Genomic DNA, 13,928 nt, shown 5'->3' on the forward strand with positions numbered 1-13,928 from the left:
TCCTTGAAAGGGGGGGAGATTTCAACTCTTAGTGACCTAGAGAGCTTTCTGAGCGTGCGCAATTAGCTGATGCATATTTGCCTATCCGCCCCGCATACTTAAGTAGTTAATTATAATATACATGTGACGGATGAAGTGACGTGATCACATATAAGTTTGTATGAACCGGAAATGAGTTGTAAAAGTTCCTGTTTCTGCACACGTGCCCAGGAAGAAAGAGATAAAAGCCAGCTAAAAATTTCCTCAGGGGGCGGAGTAATCTGAGTCCTTTGGCTCTGCTCCGACCCTAGTTGCAAATATACCTTTTGTGCTGCTAATAGTGTGTGCCTGAGATTTGTTTGCGAGCCTCCAAAGAAACGAACCGCTTTTTGCATCACTGTGAACACCCACACACACACACACAAAGTCTCTCTTACACTCTCTCTCTCACACACACACGCATATACACATGCACATGCACACGCACACAGTCTCTCCCTCCCTCATTGCCCTCTTTCTCTCCTTCCCCCTCCCTCATTGCAGGCACATGCACCATGTCTTTCCAGTGCTGGATGAGAAAGGGGTGGGAACAACTTTCTTTCCTTCAACTCAATTCCAAGGAGAACAAACAGAGCTCCACATTGATCCCAGCCCCTCTAATACCTCTTCTGGGAAACCCACATGCAAACCCTGCACCACACAAACCCCTGGCTGCCCCCAGGCCTGGAGCCAGGTGGCTCCCTGGGTTTCTCACTGCATGGAGGGAGAACAAACTCCCCCAGGGGCCAAAGAGGGACATGGAGAAAACCGCAACGCAAGGGTGGGTGTCTTGCTCCCAGGGGAGGTTTCAATCCAGGGCTCCAGCTCTGAGGGCCTAACCTGGATCCCAGACCAGGCATTGCAGACACCTCTGCCCTCAGCTTCCTCTCCCTGCAGGACAGGAGCCTGCCAGGAACAGTTCACAGCCTCCCTGCAGCCTGCTGGATCAGCTGGGGCTGATGGAGCTGAGTGCAGCTGGTGACAATAGGTGGGAAGAGGGAAGGCTTGGATCCCACAAGTCGCCACAGCACCGAGGGACCCCATGTCCTCACGCTTACTGGGATCTCTGCATGTATCGGGACAGGGAGCTGGATCTCTGAGGTGAAAGATCCCACATGGACAGTACCTGCATAGAAATACTAATGTAATCTGTCATCTGAAACCTGGTCCTCTTCCAGCCTGAGGAAGGCATCAGACTCCTCTGGCAAGTACAGCAGGGAAAAACCCTCAGGGAAAATGCAAAGCAACGATTAAGTGAATGTGCAGAATGATATGCTAAGGCAAACCAAAGCAGCTTCTTTGCAGTGAAGCCCTTATGTGAGCAAATTTCATAAGGATTTACAGCACTGGCATAATAAAGTATCCTGTCTTTTTATTACAAGTTACAGACTACATACCTATTCAGTGGAGGCTTTGTCTAATGCACAGAAAAGGGGAAATGCATTCTTTACCTATGAGGGCAAAACTGTCTGTGTGGCAGGGACCATAGAGTGAATGGTCTCTACTGAAGATCACTAATGCAGGTACTTTTATTTTAAGTTCATGTTTTTGTGTAGTCTGTCAGTTTTGATAGAGATCCAGCCTTCAAATTCATCAAATGAGTCCTGATGTTTCCTTTTGGAGAAGACTTAAGATTTTTGGCACGCCTTATGGCTGCCTTCCTTGAAGCTCTCACTCTTTCTTGAGTGATGAGTGGTATCAAAAGCATCAGGGCAGTTGGTATTTTTGTCTCTGGGAGGTGGTATCTTTTAGCAGGGTTTTTCAAGCACCTGAGACTGAACCTCTTCTTTGGTTGCTTCTCTTCCTTACATCATTTTGTGGCCATACGGATGGACATGATGGAATGTGTCAAACAAGGATCTATCCAGAAGCCTTTGGGGCTGGTCTTCTCCTCGTCTTCTTCTTATGCCCTTCCTGGGGTAGTTGATGACAGGAATTCAGCAGAACCTGCAGATTATTAGAATCTGACCAGACTGCGACGTGAGCACTTCTGCTACGGCCGTTATGGCAGCCGGAAGCTTGCACTCCTCCGGTTGTAGCCATGCTGAGGTGGACTTTGCAATGTACTATGATATAGTCAATTAGATGCCAGGGTTGCACTATTATATGGTCCAGGAATGCACTATGATATAGTGAATTAGGAGCCACGGTTTCAGGCACAGGTGCTTGCACAATGGCTTCCATTTGTTCCTTTGTGATTTATTCATATGTAATATAGCAACCGAATAACAGAACAAGTTCCAAGTAACCTATAAACAATGGTACTAGGGGATAAGACTACAGTGACAGTTTTAGGCTTGAAATCTTTGGCAAGGCATCATCAGTAGCCTGGTCCAGGTCTTCAGTGCAATCACTGAAAAAGATAATTGAGACATTCCTCCATGGTGTGTGCTACAGTTTGGATTTTGCCACACTCTTACTTGGGTTCTTTAATAAAATTCCACTTACAAAGTAGGCAGTAGTCTACTATGAGCCTTGTTCAATGTAGTCCAGCTATGCAGGATTAGATTCAGGGTCCATGATAAGAAAATTATTAATGGTCTCAATAGTCTTCCATTGCTGGATCCATTTTCCTTGCTATCAAGGCTTTGCATTATTCAGTTCTTTCCCCACACTCCAAAATGGCCTTCTCAGTTTAAGCCCTGGCCTTCGGTGGTCATTCATTTCCTCCATGAAATTGTAGTGAATTGAATATAAGCAGTTCTTTGGAGACTTGACGGGGAGGGGTGTGAGACAGAAGAGATAGCCAAGGAACATGACTATATCTGCAGGTACCTATCATAAATTTCATTGTTTCAGTCAATTGCTTTGTGATGAGCAGATCATATTCTGAACACTTGTTCAGGAACAGAAATCCACCCAGTTCTCTGAGTACAAGTGCTGTCCTTCAATCCACTTGGTCACTGCTAGTGCTGTGCACCAGGGTGCGGACAGTCCAGGTTGGAAACCTCAATGCTTGACTTGGACAGATCCTGGACAGGTGACATGACACAAGCTGTTTAAGGTGCCTTTTCTAGTGTACTCTGCACATAGGATGAGCATAGTTGATTTGAAATAGGCCTGCTCAGTCATAAGTGCAGCTGCCTAATCACATGCCTGTCTCAGTTTCAAGTACGAAATAACCATCATACAGTCATTGTCTCTGTATGTGCACCAGATCTGTGACCAGAGGCAGGTTCATGACTAGAGGCTTCTAGTAATTGCTAGTGTCTGTCCCCATTGCCACTCGCCCATCACAGTGGGACTTGCTATTGTAGGAAAGAGGAGACTGATGGGAAAGAGGAGAGACAAGGCATGGGGCCGAGTCCTGGGCCCTTGCACAGCCTGAGCCCCTGCTGGCAACTTGCCACATCTCCCAAAAGTCCCTGTGAGGGGCCCGTGGGGTGTCCCCAGTGCTGCCCCATGGCTGAATGAGAAAGGTCACTCACATCTCCAAAGGCATACACTTTGCATGCTCAGATTAAAAAATCTTAACAACTAACTCACTAAATAACTAGCTAACTAATGATATAACAATCTAATGAAGTGATGAACTAACAGAGTAATGAACTAATGAATTAAGAAACTAATGAAGTAGTGAACTAACAAACTAACTAATGAACTAACCAACTAATGAACAACCTAACCAACTAAGCAACTAACTCTAGACAACTGAAATGACTGGAAACACTTGCAACTGTGATGAGCAACTGGCTCTCGTGAAGCCACAAGAGCACTGGGAGGAGCCAGGGCCTGACACTGAGGTTTGGGATTGTGATGTCACACTGCAGGGAGCAGCACCATTGCCATGGCAACCAGGGGTTTCCCTCCCACAGGGGCAAGGTGCTGAGTGCTGGGGCTGTGGGCAGGGGCAAGCGCTTTGGAGGGGTCCCATGGAGCCGGGTGGAGTGGTCGTGTTGGGAAGGGCCAGATGTGAAGCCGGCAGTGTGTGGCGGTGGCGCGGCACTGGTACTTGGGAAGCGGCATGCCACTGGCTTTGCATCAGGCTGCTCGCCACTCCCCGCGCGGTGTGCTGAAGAGTGGCTCATGGCTTGGCCACCTGTGCTAAGGGGACCCGGCACAGGCTGCTTTGTCCTGGGCCCCGAACACCTCTATGATTGTCTCTGGCTGTGGGCACCTTTGGTCTGGTCTGGTCTGGCCTGGGGGTGTTCCCAGCTCGGGACAACTTTAGATCCTGAACACTTTGGGGATGTTCTTCTTTATTCTCCTTGTGGGCAGCTCCACAATCATGTTCCCCGTGCACCAGTATATTGCACACAAGGTAGACCAGCTCCACTGGTATTTAGGGTCCTGGCCCAGCCTCTAGTGCTGAATTCCTGTGCACAAACACTGTGCTCCCAGGACAGGGCTGCTGTAGGCAAGATCCTTTGTGTCTTTCCTGGGACACCCTGGCTTTGTTCTCAGGCTCTGGAGAAGCACTTCAGCTTCAGGCAGGTGGGTCCTACTGGCCATAGGCAGGACATGTCTGGGCTTCTGCTTGTCTCCATGGCCTTGCCACCTTTCCAGGAGCTGCTGCTTGCCTACCTGGCTGGAAGTTAACAACAGGGACAACCCTGGTCCATGGGGATCCTGGTTAAACAGGAGCCCCTGGTGCCAGATCTGCACTGGTGCCCTTGCTTATCTGTGACCTGTGGGCACATCAGGGCAGTGACTGGGGCTGGGAACACAGAGCGGTTCCCTGGGGCCAGAACTTAGCTTGGTCTGAGCCCCTCTCTGTGCGAGAGGAATGACAGGATCTTGGGAACAACAGGCCAGAGCAAGGGCTAGCATGGACCTGCCTCCAATGCGACTTCCCTTGCCTGGTGCTGCTGGTCCTGGTCCTGGCACAGCAGGTGGACAGTGCCTTTTGTTTCCCCTCTCCTAGTGTCGCATGTAGCAGGGACACACATAGATCCACACACACCTGCACACATACACACTCACACCCCTCAGTGACACTCATGTGCACACACACACAGCAGTGACAGGCAGGTGCAGGCACACAGGCACACACAAATGCACACATGCCCCTCCCCATGTGCAAATCCAGTGTTACAAATGCTTCCTAAACCTCCAACCCTGCTCCAGGTAGAGGGAGAAAGCTCCCATTTCCTTAGACTCCTACAGAAGCCCCCACATGATCCCCAGTGGGGGGTCTCCTCTTCCCCCTGCTCCGATACAACGCAGCTCCCCAGCACGGTGCAGTCACTAGGAGAGTACTTTCCTGATGAGACTCTTGCCCCTGCACCCACCCCTGTCCCCAGGAAGGGGATGGGATGAAAACATGCAGGTCAGGGGGACAATCCCTGACAATCCTGTTACTCCAGATGGTGAAGGGGCAGGAGGGATAGGCATGGTGATAGTTTTGGTACAACTGAATGGCCAACAGGACACTTGTGGGCTCGTCACATGAGTCCAGGTCCTAGGGATGGGCCCAACAATGCTCACATCCAAAGGAGCGTGATGATGAATCCTACAGAGCTCACCTAAGCTTTCCCAGCAGACAGAGCGGTCTCCCCCAGGGACAGACAGGCAAACACCCCCTCCTGTCTGTCTTGGCCTCCCCAGGCCAGGCCCTGGCACACTCCTCCTATGCAAAGCCCAGGAAGATCCTGCTCAAGGACCACTGTGAATATCTCCAGCTCTGAATATCTCCAGCTTTATATATCTCCCTTTCTATAGATCTCCGGCTCTGCATATCTCCACCTTCACATACCTACAGCTCTCTATATCTAACGATTTTAATATCTCCAGCTCTGAATATCTCCAGCTTTATATATCTCCCTTCCTATATATTTCCAGCCCTGCATATCTCCACCTTCATATATCTACAACTCCGTATATCTATCAGTCTGAATATCTCCAGCTCTCAATATCTCCAGCTTCATATATATCCCTTTCTATATATCTCCAGCTCTGCATATCTCCACCTTCATGTATCTACAGCTCTGTATATCTACCAGTCTCAATATCTCCAGCTTTGAATATCTCCAGCTGTATATATCTCATATATCTATATATCTCCAGCTCTGCATATCTCCACCTTCATGTATCAACAGCTCTCTACATCTACCACTGTGAATATCTCCAGCACTAAATATCTCCAGCTTTATATATCTCCCTTTCTATATATCAACATCTGTGCATATCTGCACCTTGATATATCTACAGCTCTGTATATCTACCCCTCTGAATATCTTCAGCTCTGAATATCTCCAGCTTTTTATGCCTCCCTATCTATATATCTCCACCTCTGCATATATCCACCTTCATATATTTATAGCTGTCTATCTCTGCCACTCTGAATATCTCCAGCTTTATATATCTCCCTTTCTATATATTTCCAGCTCTGCATATCTCCCTTTCTATATAACTCCAGCTCTGCATATTTCCACGTTCATATATCTACAGCTCTCTATATCTACCCCTCTGAATATCTCCAGCTCTAAATATGTCCATCTCCATTTGTATATATCTCCACCTCTGCATATATCCACCTTCATATATCTACAGCTCTCTTTATCTAGCCCTCTGAATATCTCCATCTCTGAATATCTCCAGCTTTATATATCTACAGCTCTCTACATCTACCACTTTGAATATCTCTCCCTCTGAATATCACCAGCTTTATATATCTCCCTTTCTATAGATTTCCAACTCTGTATATCTCCTCCTTCATATAGCTACAGCTCTCAATATCTACCACTCTGAATATCTCGAGCTCTGAATATCTCCCTTTCTAAATATCTCCAGCTCTGCATATACCCACCTTCATATATCTACCGCTCTGACTATCTCAAGCTCTGAATATGTCCAGCTTTCTATATCTCCCTTTCTATATTTCTCCAGCTCTCCATATCTCCACCTTCATATATCTACAGCTCTCTATATCTTCCACGCTGAATATCTCCAGCTCTGAATATCTCCCTTTCTATATATCTCCAGCTCTGCATATCTCCCCATCTGCCGCTCCACTTTCATTTCGGCAGTGGTTCCCTTGAAACCACTGCATGCTGAGTGCCTCTGAGCTGGTCACCCAGGAGGCTGAATCCCTTGCTGAAAAGGGATTAGTGGCAGACATCGCTTGACTTGGCTCTCTGGGAGTCAAGTGTTGGAGACTGGACTGGCCACCTGAGGCTGCAGCCCCGAATCCTGCAAAGCAGGCCCCCTTTGGGGGTCCATGCACATCACCCCCAGAAAGACAAGCAGACAAGATGGCAGATGCGAAGGAGCGAGCTGACTAGGAGGGAAGAAAATGAGGCCAGCATAACGAGGCAAAGGTAAGACAATTGCAACACAAAATGTCTGCTTCTTGGGCTCCACCACTAAGTGGTACACCCTGGGATTTGTGAGCCTTGGGGGCTTGGGATGGTGGGATTTCCTGGGCCCCTGCTCTGGGAGCAAGCTCCAGGTTTCTTGCCTTTATGATTACTCATTGGAGGCGATTTGGCAAAATTCGCCAGAGGGATTGCCCCGGGGAGCAGGGAAGGTTGCAGGTTTCCGCAGCATGCTGTGGGGGAGGAGAAGTTCAAGCTGCGGGACGTCTCCCCTGGCTCTCTTCACTTACAGCCGCTCTCGCTCTCTCTCCTTGCAGGCCTCGCAGCAACGGGAAGGAGAGGCGCATGGGCAAGCAGCAGGGGAGAGGCGAGGTAGGAGAAAAGCCACTCAGAGAAACGGGGTGAGAAGGAAGGGGACTCTGGACAGAGCCACCTCCCTGCCCCTAAGTCTCAAGCATGTATTGGCCAAATCTGGCCTGGATGAGCCTTTGGGTGAGCTCCCTGTAACTTGGAAATGGGTCTCTGCCCTTGATGCTGACGCACTTCTGAAGCAGGCGGGTGGAAGGTGGACAAACCTGTAATCGAGGCACGTGCCACCGCCACTGCATTTGTAAAGGCCACGGATCTGGTGGGTGGTCTTCTGCATAGCCGCCCTGCTATTGGGGTCCAGGCCAGCAGCCAGACTGGTGCACACTGCCTCGTACTGAGCCACAGTGACAGGCGATTTGAATGTCCGTAGCGCTGGACGTCCCGTAATTGGGAGTCCGAGTCCACTCCTATTGCCAGCCGGTCGGAGACGTGCCCCTGTCAGCAGGGTGGGCGCAGCCTCCTGCCACTGGCCGGAGAGAGACGGAGCGGCCTGCCGCGTTGTGCAGCAGCACGGCCTAGCAGACAACAGCCGAGTCTCGCTGGTGACAGCAAACTCTTCAGACCCCGGAGCCTGATGACCCTCCTGTGGCCTCCCCTCCGATCCCTGTGTCCGGGCATCTGTGCCTCGTCCTGCATCAGTGCCTGGTACGCCACGTCCGGACCCCGGGGCCACCCCGTACTGAGGGTGCGAGTCCTGTGCATCCTGTAGGAGAGCTAGGCCGTGCAGAGCTGCGGATCCCCCTGTAAGCAGGGCGCGGGTCTCAGTGTGGCTCTGGGGACAGCTCTGTCCTTTGGCTGGCTGTGGGCCCTCCCTGTAAGCAGGTCTCTGGGTCTTCCCCTTTTGCCCCTTGTGGACAGCCTGGCTGGCGAGACGGGCCGTGCCCTGTAAGGAGGGTGCTGGTCTTATGGTGCTTGCCCCCTGGGAGCGGAGGAGGATTGGGCAGCGTAAGGCTCGAGGAGAAGCGGTTTGCGGCATGGAGCTCCTTTCTGGCCTGGGAACACTTTTTCCCCTGACTGAGTGTGGTGAGCAAGGGAGAGGAGCGCCTGGGAATGAAAGCATTTGTTATTTTCTTTTTGTTGTTAAAACTGCTGCAGCGTATTTTATTTTCTTCCCAGTGCTGGAACAGGGGCAAGATGCGACCTGGTAGCCTTCTCCTCCCACCTCCGTACCTAGGGGGATAAGCACCGGTCTAGATTTCCAGGCCTTTTGGCCTCGGGGAGCGTTAGGGCCCCCACCTCCAATACTTTTGGGCGTGCGACCTCCCTGTATCTCAGGGGCTAGGTCTTAGGCCGTCCCGTTTTGGGGGTCTTTGGGCTGCTTGGTCCCTCACCTGCAGGGTTACTGCCCTCTTTGTTGGGGGCAGGCGAGGTATTCCCTGCCCGAGTCCCTGGAGCCGATTGCCCTGACGCTAGTCCCACCGTTCTCTGGCATCCCAGCCTGCAGCCTGTCAGCAGGGTCCAGGTCCCCTTGATTTGGGTCGGGGCTCGTTCCTCGTGGTGAGGTTGGCCAGAGACGATAGCCACACATTGCAGGGAAGGTTACAGGCTTCTGGAGGACATAGAGTGTGTTGGGACCCCGAGGCTGAGCGACCTTCCTGTAACTCAGGTCCAGGTCTCTGCTCCTCTCTTCTGCTGCTCCTGGCGCTATGAGATGGCCTCCCCCCGCACCCTGTAAGCAGGGCTGCACCCCCACCCCCTCTGACCGTGGGGGAGGAGGCCTCCTTTAGCCCTTGGGGCTCTGTGGCTGCCGCGGCAGGAGGCTGAAGTCATGGACCTATGTCCCCAGACACGGGGCAGCTTGGGCCCCTGATCGAGACTGCCTGGGGCACTCATCAGCTGCCATTCAAGACTTTGCAGGCCTTTTCCCGGCTTCATGCCCCAGCCGCCAGCTGCGTGCAGGGAACACCGCCCTTTAAGCAGGGCTTTTGGTGTTTTTGGTCACCGTTTGTGGTGCTGTCCTAGCAGCTCTGTCCAGAGCCCTGGCCCGTCACACTGTGCTTTTGGCTGGCCCGGGCATCAGCAGCCAAGCCCGCAGACGTCTGCCCTCCCCGCTTCTCATGGACAGAGGGTGACCGTGGGTCCTGGTAAGAGTAAAAGAGGGAGGGAAATTGGGGCCTGAAGTCCTGTCCTCTGGTGTGATGATTACATCCACTCTGCTTTTTGAGCCCCTGGGAAGAGAAGGAGATGAGGCGGCAGACAAGAAACTGAGGAAGGAAGCAACCCCCGCCCGCCCAGCAGGGCGGAAAGGTAAGTGAGTTTGGACAGGGTGTCTGTCCCCTCTGCAAGTTGCATCCCCGAGCTGTCAAGCTTGTGATTAGCACCTTGCGGAAGGTCAGGGCACCGGGACCTCCTCTCACAGCGGATTCGTGTCTCGGGTCCCGCTGTTGTCATCCACGGGTAACTGCTAGGGCGGTACTTGTCCTCTTCTAGTAAACCGGAGGGATGTGCCAAGCCCCTTGTTTCCAGAGGATGCTAGGCTGGAGAGTACAACAGGCACTGGGAGCTACATTCTCTATTTTAGGGGGCATGGGATTCATTGCCAGTCAACTCCACTTCCATTTTGTGTACTCCTGCAGGTCCCTGACGGGCTGACGGAGAAGAAGGAACGGACGCCGCAGAAGAAAGCTCGGGAACAACGAGCGTGGGTTGGGGTGGGGAGGAGGAAGGGGACGCTTTGAGAAGTACAGATGGAGACGCTGAGTGCATCTCTACGCTTTCCAACACCCATTCGGACCAACCGGCCGCACGCTTCGAGTTGCACCTCATATTCAGTCTTGGGTCGGCCCCGATTGTGCGGAAGGAGGTTGAGGCATTATTGCTAGTTGTGCATATCGATATGCAGCAGTCAAGGGTTTTGCAGGTTGTGTGCAAGGCGATTGAAGCGTTGTGCTAGTTGTGGGTAGGGATATGCAGCAGGCAAGGGGTCCGCAGGTTGCCTGGCTTTGCTCGTTAAGCAGTGGATCAGAAGTGATGCAGTTGGAGGCAGCGTGTAGGTTTTGCTTGGTGGGGTTGCGGAGCAGTTCTCGGCGTTAGCGTAGAAGTGCAGGTTTGTGTTCGGTTCAGTTTGTGGCTTCACTGTAGCGTGCTTAGGCTGGAGCTGGCGAGGCCAATCGGAGGCTGTCGGTGGTGTCGCTTGTTTGTGTGTGTAAGGTAAAGCTCCGCGGGTGTTGGAAAGCTCTGTGGCCCGTGAGGATGAAGGACTCGTCCTGCATCCAAAGGATCCTAAAGGGAGTCGGCGCGCTCAACAGCAAATCAGAAGGAGCAAGCGGGCCTAAGATGTGCACGGTGGAAGAATAAACGGTGTAAGAAACTTCACCTCGTAGCCGCTGCTTTTCTATGCGGAGAAGATTTGGCCACGGGCCTTTGCTGTTGCGAGCTGGCTGAAGGGGGAAGTTTCCATTCGGTCTGCCGAAGCGATCCGTGTTCTTCCACTTGTTAATACACTCTTTTTTTTTCAAGAAATAAAGTAGAAGGTCCATTGAAGATGTGCTGCTTTGTATAATTTGGTGAGATTCAGCTGTTCCTTGTCTAAAAGGCAAAAATGGTCCCAAGAAAAATAAACTGCTTGTTTCAGACCTTCTTCTCTGAGTGCCTGTAGTACGAGTCTGGCTCTTTGTAAGGGCAGGGCGGGAGGTTTTTCTCTAAGGGCTGGGGCCCGGCGGTGGGAAGCCGCGTTGTCACCGTTGCAAGAAGGACTGTGGGGCTCCCCAGCTGCCTCCAGGTTTTCATGAGTCCCTGCAGCCCAGCTGTGGTCCTGCCCCCCTTGCCTGTCACATGCAGTGTCTGCAGGCTTTTAGCCCACTCTAGCCCTGTCGTCCCCGAGGGGCCGCGCAGTCTTTCCTTGGGGTGGCCCTGGTTCACGTGCCGCTCTGCGGCCTGCGCCTGTTGCTTGTGCTCTCCTAGTGAAGTTCATGTCTTCATCTTCACAGCGGGAGCAGGGGCAGAGCTTTCCCCACTGGCCTCTGGGTTTGAGTGCCTGCCATGAAGCCCCTTGAAGAGCTGTGCTAGTCCTGTGACAGGCGCAGGGCTGTGCGCGTTGTCTGAAACATGGGGCTCTTCCAACGCCCGTGCTGAGCCCCCAGCATCACCAGTCACTTGTTCCTGCGGGGGCCAGTGCCCAGGGCAGGCTCCGAGCACAGTGGCCCCTTGCTGCGAGAAGCCCTTGGCTGCCGAAAGGAGGCGCGAGCTGTTGGTGGCGCCAGCAGTGGCCCCGGCGCACTCCCCGCTGGCTCCCCCGAGCCCCGCGCCCTCGCTGCTCGTCTCCCTGCGCGGAGCAGCCGGTTTTTGAAGGCAGAGAAAAGAAAGGCCTGCCCTGTGCTCTTCCCCGACGCTCCAGCCGGGGTTTCCAGCCGAGAGGTGAGGGCAGAGAGAAAGCGAGCGGCTCGGGGCCCCGCGCCTGCAGCCCGGCCCGGCGGGACATGACGGCCGAGAGAGACGGCGAACAAAGGTCTCGCCCGCTCGCTCGGGGTCCCTCGGGCAGAGCCCGCGGGCGGGGCAGGCGGGCCCGGACACACGGGGCGCGGGACGGGCGTAGTGCCGCGCTGCTGCTCTCGGGCTGCCCCCGGGCTCAGTGTCGGGTGTCGGCGGTAGCCAGAGCTGCTGCGAACTGTTCTTATTCCCAGAGAAAATGCAACGGAAACCCGTTGTTGTTCGGCAAGGACCGGTAGGCGTCACGTCCGTTGCAGCGCACAGCTGCGGATCCTCGCTGTAAAATAAGTCACGGTCTGAGAACAGGAGTGGAGAAGCCGGGTTTGTCCCCGCCGGGGCGACGCTGAGGAAGGGGAAGCGGCGGGTCCGAGAGAGATGCGGAGGGGGCGGGGCGGGGGTCCAGCTCCTCCTGCCGATGCTGTGACACCCTGCTGTGCCATAGGGTCCCCGGGTGACCCTGGACAGGTCTCTGGGCCCTGTCCATCTAGGGGAGATTGCCCAGCCCTGCCTCACCTGGCACGGGTGAGGACAGAGGCCTGCAAGGCCCTGGATGCTGATTCTATGTCAGGTAGGCCATGAGCCACCAAGGCTGCTGGGAGCAGGATAGAGCCACCCCTCACTGCAGGGAGGAGCAGATGGGGCCTTTCGAGCGCCTTGGTTCAGCAATGGGGTGTGAAGGGCAGCGGCTGCTCTGGGGCTGCGCTGCTAAGCCTGGGGTCCATGTGGCACTGACCTGCTGCCACTCCTTTTGCAGAGCCCTATGTGCTGCTCCTGGAGCACGCCGGCCTTGGCACGCTGCGTACCTTCCTCCGCTCCCGCCGGGAGCAGCTGCGCAGCTGTGGGGACCTGCAGGCTCTGCTCACCATGGTGGCTTACCACATCTCCCTGGGCATGAAGCACATCGCCGACAAGCAGGCAAGTGCTGGCAGGTGGGTCCACAGCTCAGGGGAACCCACAAGTCTGGGCAAGCTGCAGGATGGCGGGGAGCAGAAGGCAAGGTCTCACCCAGCTGCTCATACGCTGGCCCTGGCCTGTCCCCACAGGTGCTGCATCGGGACCTAGCACTTCGCAACATCCTGGTCAGTGCATTCCTGCACGGGTGCAAGATTGCTGAGTTCGGGCTGGCCAGGGAGCTGGGCCATGAGTGCTCCCTCCGGCACCCAAAGGTAGGAGGCTGCATCTCAGCCTCTGCAGAGGCAGGCATGGACGGTGGACCAAGCTCTGAGCCGAGCTCTCCCAACTGGTGCTGGCCTCAGGTGCTTCTGCCTCCCCTGCCATGAGCTGTCCACATTGCAGGTGGAGGTCCCCTTGCGCTGGTACCCCCCGAGTACTTCTGAGAGAGCGTCTATGGCCTGGCTGGTGATGTCTGGGCCTTTGGGATCGTGCTGTGGGAGATGGAGGTGCTAGATATCGCTCCAAGAGCTGGGCCCCACTTGGGTTTCATTGGCGGGGGTGCACATGTGCGCGCATGTGCAGGGTGCGATACCCAGACGCTTCCTGGGACCCTGCCTGCTGGAAACAGCCTTGGGCATAGAGTCATGCTCTGCATGAGCTGCTGTGGGCCAGCACGTGCCTCTGGGAGTGTTGCGTCACCTGGTGCAGCTGAGCAGGGAAAGAGGAGGCTGAGACTCCCCGACGGTTCTCGCTTGCTTGGCTTGGGGGTGAACCAGGTCCCTCAACCATTTGAGCAGTGTGAGTGCACATGCTGATGTGTGGACAAGGACAGGAACTTTGGGAATAGCCCTGTGCTGCTGGGAGGGGAAAGTCCGATAGGAGGGGACGGGGTCCCGTTTCCTGCAGTGAGAAGGGTATAACACCCCGGCTGGGCTTGGGCCTGTGCCCTGTGCAGACTGGCAG

General features: G+C 54.0%; 1 protein-coding gene across 1 annotated transcript in view; it reads left to right on the forward strand.

Annotated features, from left to right (window-relative positions):
- Positions 1-13,928, forward strand: part of TSR1 (TSR1, ribosome maturation factor) — a gene marked incomplete at its 5' end in the record, with an annotated part of 23,706 nt that overhangs the window by 1,837 nt on the left and 7,941 nt on the right. The window lies entirely within an intron of this gene.

This window comes from Crocodylus porosus, unplaced genomic scaffold, assembly GCF_001723895.1.
Source record: "Crocodylus porosus isolate Cpor-Errol unplaced genomic scaffold, CroPor_comp1, whole genome shotgun sequence".
NCBI lineage: Eukaryota > Metazoa > Chordata > Crocodylia > Crocodylidae > Crocodylus > Crocodylus porosus.